Here is a 7,806-nt window from a genome sequence, read left to right as displayed (position 1 = left end):
ATTTTCTCTTGCCCAATTCACGCAAAGAAAATCAAATACTTCTAAATAAAAGGAGTGCGAATGTAAATAATCACTCCGTCGTCAGGCCACGAGTGGCCTACCGGGAACATCCGACCGCCGTGTCATCCTCAGAGGAGAATGCGGATAGGAGGGGCGTGGGGTCAGCACACCGCTCTCCCGGTCGTTATGATGGTATTCTTGAGCGAAGCCGCTACTGTTCGGCCGAGTAGCTCCTCAATTGGCATCACGAGGCTAAGTGGACCCCGAAAAATGGCAACAGCGCATGGCAGCCTGGATGGTCACCCATCCAAGTGTCGACCACGCCCGACAGCGCTTAACTTCGGTGATCTCACAGGAACCGGTGTATCCACTGCGGCAAGGCCGTTGCCCATGCAAATGTAAATATCATTCGAAATTTTAGTGACGAATGGTACTCGCCTAATATCATCGAGAAGCGGTTAAAAATGTGAGACTTTTCAAGAGAGAGTTTCAAGTTGGGCGTAGAAGGGAATAGTTCAAGTGTATGTAAATGTTAGTGGATATAAAGACTTTTATGCAGGACCATACACGAAACTGTTCAAGGAGGCAGCAGACAAATACGCATTAATAAACGTTTAAGCAAAAGACAATGCCTGTTTCAAGTGGTCAACCTTATCAGGTTTGTATCCTGTAAACAAGCATGTGGAACCCATGTTCAAGTACTGGTCACATGTAAACTAATTAAACTTTGCCAACATACCATTTCCTACTGAGATGAAACATGTTCACGCAATTATGCGAGAAACAGAACGAAAAAATCTGTGTTAAGGTCTATGGCACCTATAAATAGTATGCTGATTGTGAATGGATGACTTTGGAAGACAAGAGAGTTGTACCATTACATATCATAAACCACAGTCACGAGAAACATGTGAATGTAATGACGTTGCAGATATCTAATACTGATCGATTTAAAAAGAGCTGCACACTAAGGACCAGACGGATTGCGATAATTGCTGGCAGGCAGGCGAATGGCTGCTCTCTCAACTTTGAAATACCAACATGGCCACAAAACGTTAGTGTTACTGTGATATCGAGCCCTAATGGTTGTGGATACAAGCGTCCATAAATCGCAACATGGCGCTGTACAGGTCTCGGCTGTAGTCCTGAGAAACTCCATTGCATACTGCTTGCACCTGAGTGCGCAGTTCTTCCGGATTGATGGGTGGAGGTGGAGTCCTGATAACACGCTCCATGGCACCCCACACGTTCTGGACTGGGCGCAGATCTTACGACGCGGCTGGCCACAGTAGAGTATCCACAGCTGCTAGGCGTGCTTAGGAGATGACAGCGGTTGTCCTATTCAAACAGGGTATGGACACGAATGTTCACGAATGGGAAAGGCATCGGTTGCAGGACCTCCTCCACATACCCTGCGACTTTTACAGAGCCCATATCGAACAGTATCAGTGCACGGGCTTCATAGTGTATTGCTCCACACACCATCTCACCAGGCTGGCAGGAAGTATGATTTGAGACGAAAAAACGCTCGTAACACAACACAGTGTCTAACATAAGAGCCGGCCGGAGTGGCCGAGCGGTTAAAGGCGCTACAGTCTGGAACCGCACAACCGCTACGGTCGCAGGTTCGAATCCTGCCTCGGGCATGGATGTGAGTGATGTCCTTAGGTTAGTTAGGTTTAAGTAGTTCTAAGCTCTAGGGGACTTATGACCACAGCAGTTGAGTCCCATAGTGCTCAGAGCCATTTGAACCATTTTCTAACATAAGAAATTTTCGCAGTATTAATATTCAAATTTTGAATAATGAAGTAATTTCTTATGTGGTATATTTTGTCACTATTTTGCAACAACTATCTTATGAAAGAATATTTTTATGTAAGTAAAACGCAATATCTAAAAAAAATGTAATAACATGTAGTAAACACACTGTTTGCTGCTGTGAACATCGAAGAGTATATCTGAAGTAGGGAACATTATCGTAGTGCAGTTGAGACTGGCGCTAGCTCTTGTGCTGTAGGGTCTGACAGAAGCGCTCAGGCGTAGGGGTCGCTAGCGGCAAGTAGTGCGCCACATTGTAAGGTACCAAACTGCAAGAATTGTATGTCATGGCCAGGCATAATTATGGTGTTAATTGGGCACAGTGCAAAAAGCATCAAGAAGAACTAATAGGAAAAAAGAGCACTGTGGACCCAAAATCGTTTATTGCAAAGCGACGCTAAGAAGAACCGATTGCCATGCATTGTCGGCAATTATTAAGTTACGCAGCACGAGCAGCCACTCACTGAGATAACATGAGACCAATTTTAATATTTAGAGGTGTATCAAGGCTAACAAGAGTAGTAGATTCATTTTATGAATAATTAATACTTAACTTTAACTCTGCGTTTCAAGTGCTGGAACCTGAACAGTTACCAAGTACGGTGCTGTCTGTGATTCTTAATTAAAACCGAGTGTCGCTGTTGATGATAAAAAGACTAAAATTACTGACCTACTTTAACTTTGATAATTTTTAAAAAAATGAAAGTTATAAAAACTTTAAAAATAATTGAGACTGACGGTTAAAGATAATGGACTTTGTTGATCAGTGAAATCTTCACTTAGAACACCAGTACTAATAATCTGTGATTAAGAGAAAGCAATTTCAGTGCATTTTCAAAAATTATTGGGGCTCGGCACGTTTAATTTTATTGTGTGATCAATAATTTCTGCTCTCATTTCCAAAATGCGTAACTGTATTTTGCAATAGTTAATCAGTAGTTATTTAATGAAAGATACGGGCTAATAAGACATCATTTGCTTAACATAAAATATTTATTTAAGAACAATAACAACAGTGGAAATATTAACAATAGGCACTGTGGAAGGCTGTGCGAAACTATTTATTACGCAAACTGAGCGTCAAACAATTAGCCGTTAAGTGCATATGCTTAGCGCAATTTGCTTTACTGATTTCACGATCAGATTTATTTCATGTTGCTAAGTGTGATTTTGAATCCGAGGTCGAGTCAGTGTTACTGTGCCCGTTACCGTCTGATTGTCTTGCATTATTTCGTAAATACTCTTCCGAACTGATTAATAACTGTACAATATTGTTCACTCACACTATGAACTGGTGACCATGTTCTTTAACCACTTCAATTTAAACTAAAACATCATTAACTCCATGATTCGAAATGTCACTAACTGCTTTGCAGTTTTATCATTTGCCAAAATTCTTTCCATTGTTATTGCTTAGAAGCAGTGGCGCAATAACGATTCGGATAACGGATTCTAATTATTTTTTTATTTAATGTGTTTCTGGGAATCGGATCTTTTTGCCAGACAGCAAGGACATTACGAAGAGGTGTTATCAATTATTTCAATTATCCGAAAGCGTAAGTCCGTTATACAGGGTGTTACAAAATGGTACGGCCAGACTTTCAGGAAACATTCCTCACACACAAAGAAAGAAAATATGTTATGTGGACATGTGTCCGGAAACGCTTACTTTCCATGTTAGAGCTCATTTGATTACTTCTCTTCAAATCACATTAATCATGGAATGGAAACACACAGCAACAGAACGTACCAGCGTGACTTCAAACATTTTATTACAGGAAATGTTCAAAATGTCCTCCGTTAGCGAGGATACATGTATCCACCCTCCGTCGCATGGAATCCCTGATGCGCTGATGCAGCCCTGCAGAATGGCGTATTGTGTCACAGCCGTCCACAATACGAGCACGAAGAGTCTCTACATTTGGTACCGGGGTTGCGTAGACAAGAGCTGTCAAATGCCCCCATAAATGTAAGTCAAGAGGGCTGAGGTCAGGAGAGTGTGGAGGCTATGGAATTGGTCCGCCTCTACCAATCCATCGGTCACCGAATCTGTTGTTGAGAAGCGTACGAACACTTCGACTGAAATGTGGAGGAGCTCCATTGCGCATGAACCACATGTTGTGTCGTACTTGTAAAGGCACACGTTCTAGCAGCACAGGTAGAGTATCCCGTAAGAAATCATGATAATGTGCTCCATTGAGCGTAGGTGGGCGAAACTAAACTGAGCTCTAACATGGAAATTAAACGGTTCCGGACACATGTCCACATAACATCTTTTCTTTATTTGTGTGTGAAGAATGTTTCCTGAAAATTTGGCCGTACCTTTTTGTAACACCCTGTATACTATTCGTGGCGCTCCCCACTGCACTTCCAGACACAGACATGGTGGTCGTCACCTCCAAGGTAGGAACAGGACTCGTTAATAAAGATGACCCGTTGCCAGTCTGAGGGGTCTCATGTCCCTCGTTGCCCTCACCAGGCCAGACGGGCTCAACGCTCTGAGGATGTGAGTGACAGACGTGAAAACGGTCGGCGTGCGGCAAGCCCTACGTCATGGAACTGCCTGCCAATGGTACTATCACTTGTGGGATATTGCATAGAAGGCTGGACATCCCGCTGAATCGTCCCTATCACTGTCATCGGATGTGTTCGCCCGTGACACACAGTCTGTCGGTCCTTTGGCCGGCCGCGGTGGTCTCGCGGTTCTAGGCGCGCAGTCCGGAACCGTGCGACTGCTACGGTCGCAGGTTCGAATCCTGCCTCGGGCATGGATGTGTGTGATGTCCTTAGGTTAGTTAGGTTTAAGTAGTTCTAAGTTCTAGGGGACTTATGACCACAGCAGTTGAGTCCCATAGTGCCCTCCGCCACACACCGTTGGGTGGCTTGCGGAGTATAAATGTAGATGTAGATGTATAACTACCATCAGCTTAATAGTGTGTCGGTCCACACACGGATTGTAGTGAAAGGGAGGGGAGTCACGTCGACAGCGAGCCGTAGATGTATAACTACCATCAGCTTAATAGTGTGTCGGTCCACACACGGATTGTAGTGAAAGGGAGGGGAGTCACGTCGACAGCGAGCCATAATTAAAAGAAAATTACTATGAACGTTTATATTTCTACACGTACCAATATCTACCATCCACCCACGAATCACGGATGTTTCAGAGGAGGTGTGGCTTGAGTGACTCTGCAATACAGATGACTGTAGCGAAGGTTCAGCGAGAATGGAAGTGTGTGGGGAGACCAGACAAAAAAAAAAAAAAAAAAAAAAAAGTTCAAATGGCTCTGAGCACTATCGGACTTAACATCTTAGGTCATCAGTCCCCTAGAACTACTTAAACCTAACTAACCTAAGGACATCACACACATCCATGCCCGAGGCAGGATTCGAACCTGCGACCGTAGCAGCCCCGCGGTTCCGGACTGCAGCGCTAGAACCGCACGGCCACGGCGGCCGGCGACCAGACAAATATATGGTCCCTTAAGAGGTCAGCAGTCTTCTCTTTTATCGCAGATGCACCACTCTGGATGACTGACAGATCTGACCCTGTAACGTAAGCCCAAAAGGCCTTGTTATGTTTTTAGGCCGTATGGCGGGCAACGGTCAGGTTGTTATCCCACAACTATATGGTACGTCGCCAGATACGTATACGGCCTGGAATCTAATTGACTGGCAATAGAATTGTCTTCAGTGATGAATCGCGCTTCGGACTGAGCCATGATGACCAGCGAAGACGTTTCTGGAAACGGCCTGGACTGCAGTGGTGTACCAACCCGACTGTCGCCCGCCAAACGGCCTGACAATCAGGCGTGTTGGTCTGGGGTGTCATTTTTTTAACTTCCCTCCCCCTCTCAAATTTGAATTTAAAGTATTGTGACTGAGTAATATCTATTTGCCCGCACGGCTTTCCGGGCTGGGAAGGAGCGCCTGGTCTCCGGCACGAATCCGCCTCGCGGACTTACGTCGAGGTCCGATAAGCCGGCCAGTCTGTGGATGGTTTTTAGGCTGTTTTCCATCTGCCTCGGAGAATGCGGGCTGGTTCCCCTTATTCCGCCTCAGCTACACTATGTCGGCGCTTGTTGCACAAACAAGTTCTTCACTTACAGGTACACCATCTACCACGCAAACATAGGGGTTACATTCGTTTAGTGTGAGACGTTCCCTCCTGGATGGGGCTACAACGGGGGCCGAACCGCACAGTAACCCTGAAAGAGTGGTTCGGTGTGAGACGGCGGAGAGGTGAAGTGGACTGCGGTAGTCGTCTTGGGGTTGTGGCCACTGCGGCTGCGGCGGGGACGGACCCTCTCCGTCGTTTCTAGGTCCCCGGTTAACATACAAATACGATACAATATCTAATTACTTGAATGGAAACTTTTGGGCGAAAGAAGTCGCTTCCCCAATATTTTCATACAATTATCTACCATTCTTCTTAATTATTCTACCTGGAATAAAATCTCTGTGGCTCTGCAGAATTCCGGCGATCAACGACTCTGAAAACTCTCAAAATAATCAGAGGCACAATCGTACGCCTTGGGGAAGCCATCTTGGGTGCTATGACGTACTCACTCTGCAGCATGGAAATCAGTGTCCAAGTTTTGTATCAGTTTTGATAAAGTCCAGAATTTAATCTCTTAAAATAGAGTATAAACGAGGGTGGTGCAGGTTCTACTGATTTCCCAGGATAGAAAGGTCCCTTAGAGTTACGACACACCAAATAATGTTCCGAGCCACAGACAAGGGATAAGTTAAAATAGTCAAAGAATTTTCGATTCATGAAATTATATTTTTTCCATAAACGATTTTCCTAGCTACGTTTCTGTATACATCACCCTCCTGTATGAGATGAAATGTTATCACAATTCATCAAATTACATGCGGTATTCAAGAAGGCAGCTTACAACAATGCCGCTCATTACAGTTCCACTGAGAGCCTGCTCTCCGCAGTTCTCAATCAGAAGCAGTCAGTCCACTGTACACGTAATTTTTCACATTGTATCCACAATGACTTCTTATATCACGAGTCAGATATAATCTGTCCCTCGCAGTCGTAATGAGTCTTTGAGCCATATAAATTACTTGATCAGTTACACACAAACATTTGTACTACATGAAAAAACGTAATAAAAGCAAAGTGATGTACAATTTCTTTTTATTACAGTACTCCTTTAGTTGTCATCCACTGCACCCTTATGGCACAGCGGCACGCCGACGATATTCTACGCCCCGTTTTGTTGCCATTCAGGGCAAAGCATTCTGGGCTTACATTTCAGCAAGGCAATGCCCGCCCGCACACAGCGAGAGTTTCTACTGCTTTTCTTCGTGCTTATAGACCATACCTTGGCCAGAAACGTCGCCGGGTATCTCCTAAGTTGAGAATGTTTGGAACACTATGGGCAGAGCCCTCCAATCAGCTTGGGGTTTGATGATGTAAGGCATGAATTGGACAGAATTTGGTACGATATCCAACAATTCTGTCAGCCATGCCGAATAAAGGCTTGCATAAGGGTGAGAGGTGAACGAACACTTTACTGACTTGCACAATTTGTGAAGCTCTTTCTGTTGAATAATCATCCAGTTTTTCTGAAATTGTAATCATTTGCTGGTCGGTACATGTACATAACATCTACCGATTTCCGTTCCATGTGGATAATTTCTTAGTGGTGCGTCGTTATTTTTTGTTAGAGTGTATATTTGAATTTCGGTTTGCTTTAAAGTTTTGGTTTAATTGTCACGATTAGTGCGAGGTCTGGCCGGTATGCTACTTCATACGCTGCGAAACGTTCATCTGTCGGTCTGGAATAGTTTTTGTCTTGCCAGTCCTGGCAGGGGTGCTGCTGCATATTCAAACAAGGGTCTGACAAACGTTTAGGAGGTACTGATGCCGTTGAGTCAAAGGGTCTGTCAAACGTCTTGGAGGTATTGTTGCCGTTATGTCACAACTACCGTGAAACTATCCTTTAATTTGTCTGATTAGTCTTTTCCTGG

At 44.4% G+C, this 7,806-nt stretch overlaps 1 pseudogene; it reads right to left on the bottom strand.

Annotated features, from left to right (window-relative positions):
• Positions 1 to 271: 271 nt before the first annotated feature.
• Positions 272 to 389, bottom strand: LOC126249916 (5S ribosomal RNA; annotated as a pseudogene).
• Positions 390 to 7,806: the final 7,417 nt, after the last annotated feature.

Source organism: Schistocerca nitens, chromosome 3 (genome assembly GCF_023898315.1).
Source record: "Schistocerca nitens isolate TAMUIC-IGC-003100 chromosome 3, iqSchNite1.1, whole genome shotgun sequence".
Classification (NCBI taxonomy): domain Eukaryota; kingdom Metazoa; phylum Arthropoda; class Insecta; order Orthoptera; family Acrididae; genus Schistocerca; species Schistocerca nitens.
This window is presented reverse-complemented; position numbering and strand designations above follow the sequence as displayed.